This window comes from Crotalus tigris, unplaced genomic scaffold (genome assembly GCF_016545835.1).
Source record: "Crotalus tigris isolate CLP2741 ecotype Arizona unplaced genomic scaffold, ASM1654583v1 scf7180000018018.2415403412:4055106, whole genome shotgun sequence".
Taxonomy (NCBI): Eukaryota; Metazoa; Chordata; class Lepidosauria; order Squamata; family Viperidae; genus Crotalus; species Crotalus tigris.
The window spans coordinates 140,695-159,789 of NW_024096780.1; the positions used below are offsets into that span (position 1 = coordinate 140,695).

At 36.6% G+C, this 19,095-nt stretch overlaps 1 long non-coding RNA gene across 1 annotated transcript in view; it reads left to right on the forward strand.

Moving 5' to 3' along the window:
* The first annotated feature begins 2,332 nt into the window (after positions 1-2,332).
* Positions 2,333-19,095, forward strand: part of LOC120309466 — a 29,393-nt gene continuing 12,630 nt past the window's right edge. Inside the window, exons 1-3 of the long non-coding RNA XR_005557087.1 lie at positions 2,333-2,498; positions 12,636-12,716; positions 14,264-14,341. This is a non-coding gene — a long non-coding RNA (uncharacterized LOC120309466). The remainder of the gene's footprint in view (positions 2,499-12,635; positions 12,717-14,263; positions 14,342-19,095) is intronic.

A 19,095-nucleotide genomic window follows, 5' to 3' on the forward strand; every position in this document is an offset into this window, starting at 1 on the left:
GCAATGCCCACAAGCTTTTCCAAAACTTTTATTTGGTTCACATGAACATTCAATTCAATTAGGAGCCAAATAGGTTCTGATTAATATTTCTCTTGAGACACATTATTTGCAATCTGTGTTATGCAGAGGTTTTATTATGATTAGCAACAATATCATCCCTGGAATGCATAGTTCAAAAAATATCTTTTCAAAAACTTCAAAATAATACTTAAAAATTTGCTGATTACATTACAAGCCATTAGACTGCTCATTTCTATTTCTACCATGTGTACTTTGCATTTTTAAAGTTCTTAATAGCTGTGCAGTTTAGCAGAGGGGAGTTCCTTCTTTTGAAGAAGCAGAACATGTTGACTTTTCCCTAAGCTTAGTTTACAGCCAGAGTTTATATTACATGGGATATGTATGTCTGTGAATGTGTGTAATTGGTTGTGTTTCCATCAAAGTGCACAACGGAAATAATATCAATCTTGAGGGGGAAAAAATATATTGGCTGGCTCCTAACTGAAAAGTATACAGTATTCTATAAGTACCAAAAAAACAAACCCCTCAATAGGCATTTTTTTCCCTTCACTTCTTCTTCTGAGAAATCTGGCCTCTCGGATCCCAACATCTGGCAAGGTTCCAACTGGGTCAGCGGCTCTCTTTCCAGGGAGTTTTCTCCCTCTCTTGCTTCGTTGTCTGACATGGTAAATTTTTGCAAAATCCCCCGGCAAGGGTCTACCTTCCAGGTGGATTAATTTTGCAAGTCCTATCTAATGTAAGGACCCACCCCACTTTGCATCTTAAGAAGACAGAACTCTTGGAATAGTTCTTCCAACAGGAATCCTTTATTAAGAGAAAATGGTTGCAGGCATGCTAGACAGGACTTGGGGTCCAAGCTCTCCCATTCAAGGTTTTAAGGGGTTCCCCAGTAGTCCCACCCAATCCACCCCCCTTCCCAGTGATAGTTTCAAGTATCACAATTCCACCCCGTTTCTTCTTTCTTCCGTCTGGATGGAGACTTCAGATAACTACATGAAAGGCAAATACTCTTCTTTGTTAATGCTAATGTTCTCTGGTGTTAACGCTTTGAGGTTACAATAGGTTCCAATAAACACACATTCAGCATTCAGCTCTTTGAAGTCTACTGAAGGAAGTGAGGGCCATAAAGCCCCTTTGTTCTCCCCCTTCTCTCCCTCTTATGGCAGAATCCAAAGAAGGCAGAATTGGGCGTTTCTATATTTGATAATTAAAGATGAAATATGATTGGATTCTGACAGTAAGTGATTATTTGAGTTTCATCCACTGCAGCTGGTAAATGTTATGTACATTAATCACTTTTACATTTGATAAAAGTTTCCAGATATCTACTTATTAATTAATAGAGAATCAATATTTCTGTTCCTCTCCTTTTTCTGAGACTTATCTAATTATCTAAGCCAGTGATATAACTTATTTGTTGTCACTAAACTCTTAAGAAGTTCTATCTTATTTAAAGCTCAGCAGAAATGGAAACATTTTTATAACCTTCTCCCAGATATGGGGAGATGGAAAGATATTGTGAAAATATCATTCATAACATAACATTTGGAGGAGGTTCTTGATTCTGACACAGGAAAGTTCACCAGATTAGAGATAAAATGGTAAAATTACAGTATATGTTATATATTTATTCAATTAAAGGATGGATCAGCATTTAACATTTCAATATTGATGTGGTTTATATAGAACAATAAATCTGTGGTGTGTGGGTGTTTACATAAAATGTTTATATAACATTTTAGTTTCATGCATAACTTAAATTGCATTATAGAATTATTGGAGAAAATTGATGTCCCTTTAGATAGCTGATCCACTAGCCATTGTGAACCTAATTGCTTGTCATGGTAGATTTTATTAAATTAAATTATTAAATCTTCTAGAAAAATAAATAGATCCATAAGAGGGATGATCAAGCCTGGAATAAGTTGGGGAAACTGAAAAGATTTCAGATTCCCCCACATTTTGATCCTACTGAAAGAAGACCCACAAAGCAATTTTGTTAAGAAACCTACTAACACTGATTAAGTGATTAAGGTAAGAGACTTAAGCCTGGGTCAGTCAAATTCTAATTTCTGAGTGGACTATAAATGTGAAAAGAGGAAGAAGAAACATAAAATCTCTCTCTGTGTAAACACAAATGGAATACTTTAAAATAAAGAAAATGTTTTGACTGTTCCTGGAATAAAAGGTCCTTCTGACCATTGTGCATCCATTTGAATTATTATAATTTGTATTCCATAGGGTTGATCTTGAAGATTGTCTGGCTGCAACTGATCTGGAATACAGCTGTTTGATTAGTGATGAGGTGGCAGTGCTTCCATATAGCATAACTATTTCAAATGTTTCACTGATTGCTAGTCTGCTGAAAGTACTGGTTGTCATCTTCACAGCCTTCCATGACTCAGGCTGGATGGCTAATCCCATCTTTTAAAGTCTGCATTTACATGATGTCATCTACAGAGCCTACCAAGTTACTGGTAAGTCTTTTCAATTACAGTTGTACTTCCCTGAAATAGTTTATGATTTCTTTCCTGAGATCAAACTAATCTCTACCCTCTTGTGTTTTAGGACAGCTGTCAAAATTTAGGAGGGATTTTGTTATAAGTTAGTAACCCTCTTCAGTTGTGCTTGGAAGTTTAGTGACCATAATCTTTTTGATGATTCCTTTACTATTGTTTTTTTCTATTATAGTTCTGTTTATTTTTAATATTATTTAGTTAATTCAGGGAATGTAAACTGATTGGAGTCCTAATAGATTGGAGCAAGATATACACCCAAATAAATAAATGAATAAATGTCTAAGAATTTTTTATTTGTTTTTGTCTTGAGGTTCATGATTAAGAATTACTGAGGAAAGTTATTGAAAATTACTAATATATGTCTTTGGTTATTCGGGTTTTCTCCCGCATAAAATTGGAAGTGTCTTGGCAATGTTTCGATGAAGTCCTATTCGTCATCTTCAGGCTGGTGTTTTCAGCTTTGTGCTTCGAGGAGCAATGCTCCTCGAAGCACAAAGCTGAAAACACCAGCCCGAAGATGACGAATGGGACCAGCCTGAAGATGACAAATGGGACTTCATAGAAACGTTGCCAAGACACTTCCAATTTTATGCAGGAGAAAACCCGAATAACCAAAGACCTACATACAAACATCCGCGAAAACCTCAGAAAACACACACACACACATATATTACACACTTGCACAGTTTGGGATCACAAGTCAAATTATTATATACCTCAAGAATCACATTTCCCCCCACTTAAACAAGAAGTAAATGCAAGATGAATTTGCTACATATGGTGAACAGATTTTAAATGGCTCCAAAGGATTATAAGTTGAATAATGTGCACTGGCTCCAGAATTAACTGCATCATATACCAATTGGTTTGCTAAATCCCACAAAGGATATTATGTATTATGTTAAGATGTAGAGCTAGATTAAATACTAAAAAAAAATCTAAACAAATGAGAAAGAAGAGCAGTTTTCTTATCAGAAGCATCTGAAGCATTTGGACATTGTATGGGGAAAAAAATAAATCATGTAAGGAATTGGTTCAGTTTCAGCCCTATTTTCTATTTATGTAGTTTCCCTGCATCTTATTCATACTGTTTCATTGGGTTTGTTAAGTAGAATAGCTTTTTAAAGATCCTGGGACTCCAGTAAAATAGAGAAACATGAGAGCACTATCTTGTAAAACCAGAAATGCTTTCAGTTTAAGCAAAAGCACCCTTGGCTACAAGCAAGATTTGAAAGTGCCCAATTGATATGCATCTTGGCCTACAGAATGTGATCCAAACTCATAGAAATTTAGCAGCAGTATTTAGAGACAGTATCTAAACCACACATAGATTTTTTGTGGGTCTCATCTGGATTTCTTTATTTATGAAAATGGCATCTTAAATTTCCTCTATGACAATGTGCTTTGTTTTCAAATGTTTTATATTTATTTATTTATTTTTATTTAAAACATCTGCATAGCTACCCATTTTAAACCAATTCTGGGCAATTTAAAAACCAATTCTGGGCAATTGAAAACCAATTCTGGGCAATTGAAAACCAATAAAGCAAGGCATGCAACCATAAATAACACCAGAATAAAACCAAAAACAGAAAACATGGTGTCATAACCTCACTGCCTGATGCAGTCCATGAAAATCTTCTCCCACTCTGTCTTCACTTTATCCTAGTGGCTGGGGGAAGACCCAGGTCTTAAGTATTCTTCAGAAAGTTTTTTTTAAAAAAAAAGACTTATCAGATCTCAAGGGGACAGATGTTCCAAAGGACAGGTGCTGCTTCCAAGGATGAACAATATGACAATGTTGAAGGGAAGGTACCTGAAGAATGACTACCCTGTCCATCTTGATGGGACAATGAACCTGCTCTCAGGGAGAGGCATTCTTGCAGATAACTATAGATGTTTGTTTCTAGAAGATATTGTCCAGAATGTTTACAATGTGTTGCTCAAACTGGTGAAACCTTTCCACAATAGAAGAGGATGCTTTACTTTGTAGGAACAAGATTCTTCTCCTTTTTAAATCATATCAATCTTTTAAAAGAATGGGGAGTGTGGAAGACCCGTGACATCTATAGGAATCATATTACCTACTTTTGGTGTTGATCTTTATTATATTTATAATGCTGGAAAGAAGGCTATGTTCCTACTTCATAAAAACCTTGGTTTAAAGAAAAAGCCTTCCCCATCTCTGTCATTCCTAGCAAATCAAGCTGCTTTCCAGCAATCAAGGGTTTTTCAATGGCCTGGTGTAACCCTGTCAATCTTTAACCAAGCCTCTAATTGCATTATCAGCTGAAGGACTTTGCTGTGTTCTTTCTTTCACTGCCAGAACTTGGTAAGGCTGCTTTGATTATAAATCCCCTAATTGTTGCTTCGCAGAATAAGAAGACCTTCCCTGCAGTAGAAACTTCAGACAAGCCAGTTTTTAATTGATAATTGCAGCTTGCTTCCCCATGAGATACATAGTGTGTTCACACCACAGCATTCTGTGAATACCCCACAGTTCTGCAGTGATAGAAATCATTTTTAAAAAAATATTTATTTATTTATTGAATTTATATGGCTGCCCATCTCAAGGACATGATTGTAGATAATAATGACAATAAAAGGATTTACTACAGAGTCAGCTGTGATTCAGAATATCAAAACCATCCCAGAAATTTGTTTATAATATAGAGTAAGGTTGGCATTCAGATATTTTGTTATTTGGTTTGAGTTTCTTAGATTTATAAACTCCTCTGTAGGAATCTTCCACTGGAAAATACAACCGGTGAGAAAAATAAATGGCTAAATATTCATTGTTCTTAATCTGTGAGCTGAGAAAAAAAATAGAGCACTAGGTTACTATCACCCATCACTTAAACTATGATGAGGTTTGTGTGTAATGAGATCATGTTGCCCAAATCAATCAGAACTTTTGCTACAAAGCCTTAAAGTGATGGGACAATTTTTAAGTATATGAGTATAAAGAGCTCCCTCTGATACACTTGGTTCAGTAGTTTCCTCTGCGTAAATTTTATATAATGACCTATGGTTTCAATCATAATAAACCGTCAAATAACAAGATTCCAAATAAGCAAATAACAATCCTATCTAAAGTAATTACTTCAGCAATGTTAATATTTTTATTCTAATTCACATTCCATTTTATTGTATGTTGCTTGTGCTTTAAGAGTTGCTGGTATTCTCACAACTCTGCAAAGAAGACTGGATTTGAAAAAAATGTGTGGTTTGGCCAGGCATTTCATCATGAATGAATTTGGATTGCAATGTAGTTCTTCCTGATCCAATTCCTTGGTCTGTGCAGGTCTATTATGTGGGAGATCTTTAATCTCAACAATTCTTTTTTCCTGATCTGAAAACCTTCAACTATTTCATTTAAAAGGAATTTTTCAATTTATATTGTGTTAGGTGTGCATTTGGGAGGAAGCCTTAACTCTTTCATTGTTCTATAATGCTAATTAAGAAGACTGGTGGTTGCTGGTCTTAACTTTGGGGTGACATTATCAAAACAGGTTTGCTTGTTATTCCATTAATTCCATTCTCTAGTCTCCTCCTCCTCCTCCTCCTCCTCCTCCTCCTCCTCCTCCTCCCTGTTTACCATTGACATGATTCAGTTAATCCCATTTTTTATCCAACTCCATTAAATTGCGCACAGTTGTTGTGTAGAGTCCCTTAAAAGGCAAACTCAAGCAGTGCCAGGGAATATAGTTAAGAATAATTTAGATAAATGAAACCGTTAAGAGACATCTGATAAGATCCAAACAAACTCACCCATTTCTTAGTTCTACCCTGTTTTGATACAGTTGTCTGTCTTGGAGAAGACTTAAAGCATGACATTATAAAATCAGAAAGCTAATTTTTGCAGCGATTGCCAAGCCAGGTTCAGTGAGATGCCAATGATCATTAGTTAAACCCATGCTATGTGACAGTCCTGCATGCTCAGCAATCATACCTACAACATATGAAGAAATTTAGGGGTGGTAATCATTGTGAAGCTTTTGGACATGGTACTCTAATATCAGACAGAGACCAGACAAGTAGAAAAAACAGTGAATGATATTGGTCATGCTGCTTGCTTTGAAGGAATTCTGTATGTTTTTGAATGAAATTCAATATTAAAGAAAGCAGAAGGTGGGGAGGGTAAGGAGATAAAATGGTAGGGATTAAAACAATTTAGGAAGACAGGTATACTGCATGAAAAAGAAAATAAACTGAGAACATTTTAAGCATCTGGGAAAAAGTGTGTACATAGGATAAATAAATGTCAAAGGAAGGATTTAAGAGGAACAGAATGGCCAAAAAGAAGAGCTCCATATGGCTAAAGGCAGTAACCTACTACTAAATGATTTAAAATAATTAAGCAGATGTTTGGCTGCCATTCCCTGAATTACTTTAATGAAAGCTACACTCATTTGTTTGATTTTTAGAGTTTAGATATTTTGGAAGGTAGGTACATTTTGTCTGAATTATTTGAAATGACATAAAATGGGGTGATTAAATCAATTTAAAGAATGGGATTTACATTTCTGGCAGGGAGCAAGGGATTATCTACTTTGCTTTCTGGAGCAAGTCCATTTGTAGTTATTTAATATGAATAAAGTGCATTAGTATTTATTTAATACAAGTAAATATAAGTCCTTTTTTTAGGTGCATTGAGGGGGAAAAGCTATCTAAAATGGCTGGAATTTCTTGACAGTAATAACAATACACAGAAAAAAAGTACATTTAGTTCTGTCTCAGCCCATGTCCTAGAAAATTAGATTCCTTGAAGAAAATTACAAAACATTGCATTTCTGGTGTACACATGCCCTAAACAGGGGTTCTCAACCTTGACAACTTTAAGACTTGTGGACTTCAACTCCCAGAATTCCTCAGCCAGCTTTGAGTTGAAGTCCACAAGTCTTAAAGTTGCCAAGGTTGAGAACCCTGCCCTAGCAGCTGTTGATATTCTGTACAACTTAAATGCCAAGAAGAATAATCAAGACAAATTGAAGCTTCGTTGCTTTTCCTAAGATTAGATGAGGCTAGTCCCTTTCAATTACTACATTATTTTCTTTCTCCATTAATGTTGGATCTTACGTACCTTACAGAGATGCCTATAAGAGGGTTTGCTCTTTCCTGTCTCATCCTATACTGCATAGTACAAAAAAATCCCACCAAGAATCAACACATCTCTTGATAGACAGAAGGAAAATGGGGGGGGGGAGGAACAGCATATTGTTTGAGTTTTAATCTGTCACATCTTTATACAGATGTTAATATAATCTGCTAATGCTCAGATCTGAAGGCATCTACTGGCATGATGTCTTTCACCTGTAAGACACCATTTCACAAAGATCTTAATCTTTGGCTTCTCTTTTAACTTACTCTGTCCAGTAAGAGATGCAGTTTAGAAATTGTTCTGACATTAATATACCCTGGGGAAGAGCCTATGTATCAACTTGTTCATATAATGAGACATATAGAAAGCTGCTATAGGACAACACTGGCTCCCTCAGCTGAGACACAAAGATGAGCACCACCCCCTAGAGTCAGACATGACTTGACAGGGGAAACCTTTATCTTTACCTTTATATAACAAGATAAAACCATAGGCTTAGATTGGTCAGTTTTGTTCATTAAAAGAATGGGAATTCTCTGAAAGTTAGCCATTCTGGGTAAATCTACCAACTGAACCACTAGCGGGGTACATTCGTTAAAGACTTAGACTAGGAATGAGGAGACCCAAGTTTAGCTTTACTCTCCACCATGGAAAACCACCTGGTGACTCTCTCTCTCTCTCTCTCTCTCTCTCTCTCTCTCTCTCTCTCTCTCTCTCTGTCATGTTCCTCAGTTCAACACAAGAGGATTTATTTGTTTGTTTATTTATTTACTGTCATTATTTTAATAAATAACTCAATGTGGTGAACACATCTGCCTCCTATTTTCCCTACAACAATAACCATGTGAGGTGGGTTGGGCTGAGAGAAAGTGACTGGCCCAAAGTCACCCAGTTGGCTTTTATGGCTAAGACAGGACTAGAACTCAGGGTCTCCTAGTTTCCAGCTTGGTTATTTCTTTTATCGCAGTAACTAGCTCAGTTGTTCAGGTAAGAGAAAACATTTGTATGTTGTCTCGAGTGCTTGGAGAAAGGACAGTAGAGTATTCTAACTTATTAGTAAATAACTGGACACCTTCTTTGTGCCAAATATGTGCTTTACTACTTATTATTCCATATAATTCAATAAGGACTTATTCAAGGTTAATGAAATCAATGCACTCTCCTATGGAGTCTGTTTAGTATGGGGAAGAAACTCGAAGAAAAGCTATGGCACTGAATTCCATTGTTGTCACAACTGATGCCCATCTGTTCAACTGTAGTTGAAGGACAGTTTAAAAGCCTGAAAGCTATATCTTTTTATTGCTGCTATTAATTATGTTCACAGTCATTATAGTATAATATTTAAAAAATTAGATTGTTAAAGTTTGTGTTATGTTTTTTTAATTATACTGTAACCTGGCCTTCAGCTTGGAGGAAAATAGTATATAAATTTGGATAGCTATAGATAGAAGGTGGCATGTGAAGAATAGGTTTAACAAAAATGGTACCAAAAAATGTATTGATACTATACATTTATATTAGGTTTTGTTTTAATATAACAGTTTAGGGCTAGAGAAAGAATTCTCCTGCATTTCCCCCCCACCATTTGTCATTCAATCTAATGAAACAGAAATTACTTTAGAATTATTTTAAAGGTAGACAACATTTCAATTAAATTGTCAAGTGTAGAGTGTGTGGCACTTTTGCACATACATAGTTACAACATAGAACATGCGTGACTTTCTTTTTATTGTACAATCATCGGTCCAGTGGTTTGCGGACTTCCTTGATTCCTATACTCCAATTATATTCTAAGAGAAGGCATTTTAAGGGAACTCCTTTTGTTGAGCTTTTTCAATAGTTGGGCTACTCTCCCCAAGAAAATGGAATTTTGAGAAAATGTTGCCGAGATAATCAATCTCAAAAACTGTGTTACTTATACATACAGTATATTAGAGAATTTTGAAAAAATATTTGTGTTCCTTTGAGGCAGGTCCTATAAAGGCATTGTTGGTATTCATATGTAAGCTCATCCTGCTGCGTATCTTCCAGCATGTCTCTTTAATTGTGGTTGGGTTCAACAAGCTAATAGACTTTGTATACTGGGAATCTTTCTTTATCAAGGAAAAATAATAAATTAATTCTAATGTATGTTTATTCTAATTCATAGTATAAATATACATACATAATTGTGCTTTTATTGTATTTGAATTTCTGTTAGTCACTGAGAATTGCATTGATGAGATGGGAAACCATATAAATTAATATAAATTAACAAAGATTACAGGGATTAATGTTTGGTTGAAAACCCTTATAGGAAGTTACCATCTGTTTCTTCCAATCCAATCAAACAGAATATTCTGTTTGCTATTTCGGGTTTTCCTCTCTTGGATAAGATCACTGGCCCAAAGGTAGACAGTACATCGAGGATGGATAGATTAATCGATTTATGTTCTGTATCATTTTTGTAAGTTTACACAGGAGTCTAGAGAGAAAAAAAGGATATTAAAATTGTTAACTCACAAATATAAACATTATTAATGAAAATGTATATTTAATTATTTTCACTCTAAAAATAAGTGTTTACCTAAAATTCATATTTTAATATGTGGTTAATTGAAGTTTTTCAGAACTTTAGTGCAAAATCACACACAAAACAGTTTTCTGTGGAAGAATAAATCAAGTCAGTTCAGTGAATACCTGTAAAGGGCTGTGAACCTTCAGGGAAAGGAAGAAGAGTTGCAGCCTAGACAACATTCTGTTAAGAGAAAGCTAAGTCCAGAAGAGTAGAGGTGAAGGATGTATCTCAGAAGAGATTCTCCTTTAGACTCAGATTTTTTTTTTAGTAGACCGTTGTTCAGTAGAGCAGGGACCCCAACCCTTGGGCCATGGCCTACTAGGGGACTGTGGCCTATTAGGGACTGGGCCATGCAAGTGGCATATACAGCTCGACTCGTGTGAGCAGTGGGCCAGTACACACACGGCCTGGTTCTCTTCTTCCCCCAATCTGGACTGCCAAGCCACAGAGGTTGGGGACTGTTGCATTACTGGATAGCTTCTGCTTTTTAGAATCAATTATTAATAGTAAAGAAGTCCGTAGTTATAAGAAATACTCCAGAGACTAGAACTTGGTAGCAATGAGGACCTTGGAAAAGATAGTTAGATGCTGTGATGTGTTTATACTTACAAAGGAATTTTGCAGGCACTAGATTTAGTGATGATATTCTACACCCTGTCAACTTAAGGATACGTGGTGTCCCAAGGACACATTAATGGCACCACCTCTCACCAATGCAAAAATTGGTTCTCACCAATGCAAAGATTGATATTTTAGAAGAAGGGAGAGCAGTGGTGTTTCCTAAGTTTTGATCCCTGGATCATTGCCTATTTGATCTTAACTTAAAGCTAGCCCTAATTCTATGGAAGTGAAATTTGGACTCTGGAAAAGTAGGTAAGGTAGATTATTGATGCTTTTTGTATTGGAGAAGAGTCCTGAGAATACAATGGATAGCCCAAAAAATTACCTAATGAATCACTGAAAAAAATCAATACAAGATTTTCATGAGGCAGAAATAATCAAGCTCTCAAATTAATCTATTTTGGACATATTATGTGAAGATATAACTCTCTTAAGAAATCTGTAATGGGAGAAGGGAGAAGGGAGAAGGGAGAGGGAGAGAGAGAGAGAGAGAGAGAGAGAGAGAGAGAGAGAGAGAGGGAGGGAGGGAGGGAGAGAGAGGGAGAAAGGGGATTATTACAGTGAGAGTGGAGGCATCACCAGAAGACTCACAGAGTCAGGGTGGGATAGATCATAGAGAGCCTGTTTGGTCTAGTGATTAAGATGCTGGCCCAGAAACCAGACCAGCTGGTTCTAGTCCCATCTTAGGTATAAAGTCACTCTTTCTCAGCCCAACCCACTCACAGGATGATTGTTGTGAGGAAAGTGAGAGGAGGAAAGATTACTATGTATGTTTGCCATTTTGAGTTACTTATAAACTAATAAAGGAGGGATAAAAAATCTAATAAATACATAAATAGCTCGTCCTGTAGAAAGTCTATTTCTGTGGTTGCTAAGAGCTGATACTGCCTTAATAGCACATCTTCAGTCAGGAAAAGTTGTTGCCTTTAATAATAAGGTGTAGTTATGTAATTCTACTGAACTGTGAATAATACAAGTATTTAATTACTCTAATTCCTCTCACCCAAAAAAAAATGATTTTTTTTCTCTTTTTTTCTTCCCTGTAGATGCTGGCCAATTATACAGAGGAAACACTTGAAATCAAAGTGATTTAACAATCCACACAATAATTAGGAAAATAAATGTCAAAAAGACAAATAAATTGACAGAAGTGATTTATCTACTAACTTTTTTTTAAAGTACATTTTGTTTAGATTGTATTTTAGGAGATTAGCCAATGAATGTTTAGACAACAGAAAAACCTACTTGCCCATTATGAATAAGTACCAGGAAAAGATGGAGTACTAATTATAATGTCAAGTTCAGATATGTTAGTAGCTACAGTGTATACCAATTTATAGTGGTAGATTATCAATGATTCAGTCAGTATAAAGAATAACTTTTAGTGTTTTATATTTTCTTCAAAAAAGCGCAAAATATGTTTTTCCCTGCTATGCTCATTTTTTTCCCCATTGCTTGTTGGAAATTTGTTTTTTTTGGGGGGGGATGGAGGGCTGGCATAGGTAACTGTGCATATATTTCCAGTTAAACTTTGCAGAAAAAAATGTACCTTTAATGTTTAGCATAGAAAAAAAGTAGAAAACAGAGTTTGTAGATTTTACTCCCGCATTTAAGATGCTGATTTTAAAACTCAACAGAAATGATGAATTTATCACAGCTTTATTTATTCTAAAGGTGATCAAAATAGAATTCACTTCAGATGTACAGGCCTAGTGTTCCTGAAGTCAATACAGACAAGTGGAAGGGTAATCATTAACCTGAGGACCAGCTAGCAGCCTTTCTTGATGAGATTTAAGTAACAGATTCTATCCAATAGGACTCATGATCTAATGACATCTGCATCACATGGGGTTTATTTGATCACTCTGCTGATGCCACTATTACTAAAGCTCCCATGGTAAGTTTGTATACTATATAGTATAAGTAGTGGTAATTTCATTCCATGTTTGTAACAATCTGCATATCATTTTAAATTTGCAAGTGATTAAATCTGCATTATAGTCAGAAATGCAATGCCTCTTTCTAGTAAGTGTCCTTCTTATTGAGAGTGTTGGAGGAATGAGAAAGCTTTGGATCTTGAAAATCCCAGATCTGTTTTGATCATCAGCATGCGTTTGACATGCTTCTTTTTTTTCTAAAAGAACATCAGTGACAGAGGACCAATGGAAGTAGATTTTCACTGTCTCAGTGGGATTGCTATTCTCCTGTGTCTGCAGATTTCCTTCTCCTCTTACAAGTGCTTTAAAATCCTGTGTCTCAAGGATATTTTCTCAGAGACCATGGTATTGCATCTTAAATTCTAATAGTGAAAAATCTATATGCCAACAGAGGGAAAATATTTAGCTGGGAAATAAAGATTGGTTGCATAAACCAGTTATATAAATGATAATTACAGTTTTTCTTTGACCTTATCAGCTCCAATTTACATTCAAATTTAGAAAGGGAAAAAAATGTGGCTTAATGCATTCCTAGGGAAAGGGGAAAAATTTGGCTTAATGCATTCCTAGGTGATCTTAAGTTTCTTAAATACTGAGATAGAACATAAATTGCTTTTTTCCCTAATGTGTGCTCAGTCAAGATTTACACCAGGCCTGACATGTGATTTACTTTGGTTAATTGACAGATACTTTTCATTGTTGACTACCAAGCATAGCACATTGAGCAAAATAAGTTACCGGTATCTGTAGGACAAGAGAAAACATATTCTCTGAGCTTAATCATGGATTTTAATTGCCAGCCTTAATTTGAAAATAATTGTTCACAGCAATTAAGTAAATGCCCCAATTTCACTAACATACTTCCTAATTAGAACCTATAACATAAAACTGCCAATGTATGCTTCATTAGCTTTGATTTACTGTATCCAATACCTAAAAAAAAACCCATTTCCTGTTAGTTTTATCATGCACTAGTTCATGTCATATAACAATTGTACTAAATTTGTAATCTGTCCTGGAGAAAGTTTGATAATCAGACTATATTTGAATTTTATGTGTTATTTCTGATAGGCGATCATCCAAAAGTTAAAAAATGATGCTTTTACTATTATTTTGATTTATTATTTAGTTTAAATGCAGGAACAAAACAGTATGTAACACACACACACACACACACACATGCTTGCAACACTCTGTATTTCAAATTCTCATATTTTCCTTACTAACGTTTGTGGGTAAACATATGTCATATTTTACATTAATCTAATGTATGACTTGCCATTGTGGTCACATTAAATATGTGTGAGACTACAACATTAGGACCCAGCTTACCTAAGCAAAATCTTTGAGCAGATAAAAGATTGGTCTATTTTAAAATTATTACGAAGGAAAAATATGTTCTGAGGCATAGCCTTGCACAATTGCTTGGTTTAGCTGGATTTACATGGTTTTCTGAACTAAATTGCCATCCAATATACATAACATTTTCCATTTTGTTTTGCTTTAGTTCTACACCTTTCTTCTGTAAGACACCTCCAGACTGTTGTGAATTCCAGGAAAGCAGATAAGATCTGGTTTACTACCGGTATGTACTGTTTATACATTACTCTTAGATTTATGTGTGTGCTTGCATTAATGGCATTCTGTTTGGGAACAGACAAAAACAGGGCTGGGAAGGATGGAAAGAAAAAGCAGAAATAATCATGGTCAGCTAGGCCACACTACAATAATTTTGCTGCTATTAACTCTAATATATCCTGAAAGGAATGAAGTCTTGCAACCACATTATAGTCAAAATAGTAGAACCATTCTTCTACCAAGCAGAAAAAAGTCTTAATTTTTCTCAAAGACCTCTCTGTGATGATGACAACCAAGTGGTTGAAAGATTTTACAGTGCAATGAATACATAATTACCAGGAAAGAAGACAATACAATTGCAAAATTGTTACTTTGTATTTTAAGAGACCCACCCTACTCTTCAGTATAACTCCTAGTTATTTTTCCTTTTTTTGTTAGTTACCCTTACATTCAACTTCTAAGCTCTTGAAGCTCCACTCATATAAGTTTATCACACCTTCAAGAGAGCTAAACAATAGTTGGGTGAAAGGATCTCATTGTATTTCTTGCTTCTGAATTAATTGCTGTTCCAGCTCTTAGAATGTGCCTGTTTGACTAGTTGAAAGATGGTGGATTGCTCCCTTCATCTGAGCCCTAAGAGTATGAAATGAAAAATGTAAATGTAACATATGTTATAGCAACAAACATGATTAGGGGACTGGAGGCTAAAACCTATAAGGAACAGTTGCTGGAATTGGGTTTGTCTAGTTTAATGAAGAGAAGGACGAGGGGTGACATGATAGCAGTGTTCCAATATCTCAGGGGCTGCCAGAAAGAAGAGAGAGTCAAGCTATTCTCCAAAGCACCTGAAGGCAGGACAAGAAGCAATGGATGGAAACTAATCAAGGAGAGAAGCAACCTAGAACTAAGGAGAAATTTCCTGACAGTTAAAACAATTAACCAGTGGAACAACCTGCCTCCAGAAGTGGTGAATGCTCCAACACTGGAAGTTTTTAAGAAGAGACTGGACAGCCATTTGTCTGAAATGGTATAGGGCAGTGGTGGCGATCCTATGGCATGTGTGCCAGAGGTGGCACTCAGAGCCCTCTCTGTTGGCATGCGCACCACTACCGCCAGCAGCAGGTCCATCAGACCACCACTGCCACCCGGAGCAGGAGCCCCACCTAGCACAAAGGAGGCTAAGCGGCCAACTAGCAAGCTTGAGTAGAGGTGGTAGAGCAGAGGTCACCAACCATTGTCAATTGGTGGACTGGAAGAAAAGGGAGGGGGAAGCATTTTACATGCATGCATCCATGCATGGGGCTGCAAGCATGCATGTGCTGCAAATGGAGCGGGGCTAGCACCTGTTTGATACTCAGTAGCCCTGCCCCATTCTTGCATGGTACAGCCACTTGTATCTTCATCCCATGGCATCACAGTGGCTGTTTTTACGCCTTGCAGCATGGTGGGCCATTTTTGCGCCCCCGGTTTTTGCATGCCAGAGGCAGCACTCAGAGACACCTCCCTGCCCCTCCCTCTGAGGGCACCATAATGGTGATGCGGCCCTGTCAGTTTGCGATAAATAAATGGGTTTTGGGTTGCGGTTTGGGCACTACGTCTCTAAAAGGTTCGCCATTATTGGTATAGGGTTTCCTGCCTGAGCAGGGGTTGGACTAGATGACCTCCAAGATCCCTTCCATCATCACCACAACCACCACCATTATTATTATTATTATGGATCATCGCACAGTCAGCCAGATGTTCAGACTGGATTTGGCATTCTGTCTACCTATCGAGTCCTTACCCAGGACCTGGGATAGGCAGATGTGGATGTTTGATGGTGTTACAGATATCGTCGCAGGATGGAAGCAGTTCCTAGTGAGGCCACTTTTTGCAATTGACTAATAGCGAATTTGTCAATGCCAATGGTGTTCAAGTGGTGCTCCAGTTGTTTTGGGATTGCACCCAAGGAGCCTATCACTATTTGTACTACTCTTGCTTGCTTTTGCCACAGTCTTTCTATTTCTATTTGTAGGTCTTTGTAGGTGTTATGTTGCAGGTGGTTGTCTAATTGAATTCTGAAGTCCCAGAGCAGTTTAATTTTATCATTTTCTGTGACTTTCTCTATTTTATGATCCCACCAGTTTTTGCTTACAGGCAAATGATATTTTTTGCAGATCTTCCAAAGTATGCTACTTTGTCATGCCGCTGCTTGTAGTCAGTCTGTGCAATTTTCTTGCAACAGCTTACCAGGTGGTCCACTGTTTCTTCAGCTTCTTTGCATAGGCGGCACTTACTGTCTGTTGCTGTCTTCTCAATTTTGACTTTGTATGCATTTGTCCTTAAGGCTTGGTCTTGTGCCGCCAGAATTAGTCCCTCGGTCTCTTTCTTCAATTTTCCTGCTCTTAGCCATTGCCAGGTTATTATTATCTGCTTTCCCAGCTATTTTTTTCATGTATTGGCCATGTAGTGCTTGTCTTCCCATGCCTCTATTCTGTTCTTCATTTGGTCTTTCTTGTAGGCCAGTTTGGTCTCTCCAGTAGTCAGTAAGCCTTCCTGCTATACTAATTTCAGTGCATCTTCATCATTGTTCTTCAGATATTCTTCCAAAGCCATTTTTTCTTCTTCAACCATCTGATGTACTTGTAGCATTCCACGCCCACCTATTTGCCTTGGTAGATAAAGTCTGTCAATGTCACTGCGTGGATGAAGGGCATGATTCATTGTCATTATTTTTCTGTCTTCCTATCCATTGCTTTTAGTTCTGCTTGAGTCCAGTCCACTATTCCAGCTGTGTACCTAATGACTGGAACTGCCCAGGTGTTGATTGCCTTTATGGTATTTCCTCCATTGAGTTTGGACTTTAAGATCTTCTTCACTCTCTTGATGTATTCACCTCTAATCTTTTTCTTGACTTCAGTGTGCTTGATATTGTCAGCTTGAAGGATACCCAAGTATTTGTAGTAATCTTCCTCATCCAGACTCTTAATGCTATTTTCGTGGGACATTTTGATTCCTTCAGTTTTCACTACTTTTCCTTGTTTGATAGTAAGTGTGGCACATTTGTCCAAGCCAAACTCCATAACAATATCTTGGCTATATATATGGACAGTGTTGTGCAGCGATTCTATTTCAGATGATGTTTTTCCATACAGCTTCAGATCATCCATGCAAAGGAGATGGGATAGTCTGGTAGATGTTTTTGATGTTTGATAGCCATGGCCTGAGTTATTCAGTATTGTTGACAGAGGAAACAGTGCAATAACAAATAGTAATGATGACAATGAATCTCCTTGAAATATTCCTCTCTTGATATTAACCTCTCCCAGTCTCTCACCATTGATCTGCAATTGTGTCTTCCATTGTGCCATCAATCTTTGTATTATTAATATTATTATTATTATTATCTTTTATTCATTAGACATGAACCTCAGTCAACTGAACATTCAAATTGGCTGGCGATTATTATTATTATTATTATTATTATTATTATTATTATTATTATTATTACTATTATTATGGATCATCGCACAGTCAGCCAGATGTTCAGACTGGATTTGGCATTTTGTCTACCTATCGAGTCCTTACCTAGGACCTGGGATAGGCAGATGTGGATGTTTGATGGTATTACAGATATCATCGCAGGATGGAAGCAGTTCCTAGTAAGGCCGCCTTTTGCAATTGACTAATAGCGAATTTGTCCATGCCAATGGTGTTCAAGTGGTGCTCCAGTTGTTTTGGGATTGCACCCAAGGCGCCTATGACTATTGGTACTACCTTGCTTGCTTTTGCCACAGTCTTTCTATTTCTATTTGTAGGTCTTTGTATTTTATTATTATTATTATTATTATTATTATTATTATTATTATTATTATTATTATTACTTCTGTGTGGCATGCAGGTCCAGCATCCAGATTTCGTTTACATTAGCTTCTCCTGCTCAAATTTTAATATTATTTTTTTAAAGGGTAGAATTGAACAAGAAACACACTAGTGGCAATTTAAACCATCCCTCTCTACAATAATTGAATAATGTCCTCAGGATTAGAACACTGCATCAAAATCCAAAGGCAATTGGAAAAAAGAACAGAACAGAAGTAGGCATCTGCTGTAGAATTTCTCCACACTGCATATTTCTTTTCATCATCTTTTCCTCTCATTTGATAAGCTGACTGAACAGACTAAAGACATTCCACAAAATCACCAAGTTATCAGAAGTGAGAGAAGCAACTGAGCCAGACCAGATGGACACTACATGAATTAATGAAACTCTCCTTTCTTATTAGAGTGTACAATAACAATAACCTTGAAGCCTAACAGATTTTTTTCTCTCTCTCTTTTTATACTAAAGAAAACTAACAGATAACATCTTGATCTTTTTTCCCCTTGCTTCCTCCTGTCTATCAAGGCTAGATATATAAATGTTTATATAATTATCACTGAATTCCCTTTTTCAGGGTCATCTCCATATTCCTCCATAACTTTCAAGGCACTGCAATGTGTAAAGGGTTAGGTTTAATTTTTAGATAAGTGTCACCTCAATTATCATGGTAGAGCTTTTATTTTTATTATACACACACACACACACACACACACACACACACACACAACTGGGATGTGTTTGAACCATGCAATCCAAAACAGCTTGGGAAGTAACATAAAGGAACTTCTTAGTCCTGCAAAGGAATTGTTAAAACTGAGCAATGTTTGGATGGGAAAGAGTTGCATTTGCCTTTCCACAGTATAATCTGTGGGGTTTGATGTGACATAAACATTTAAACA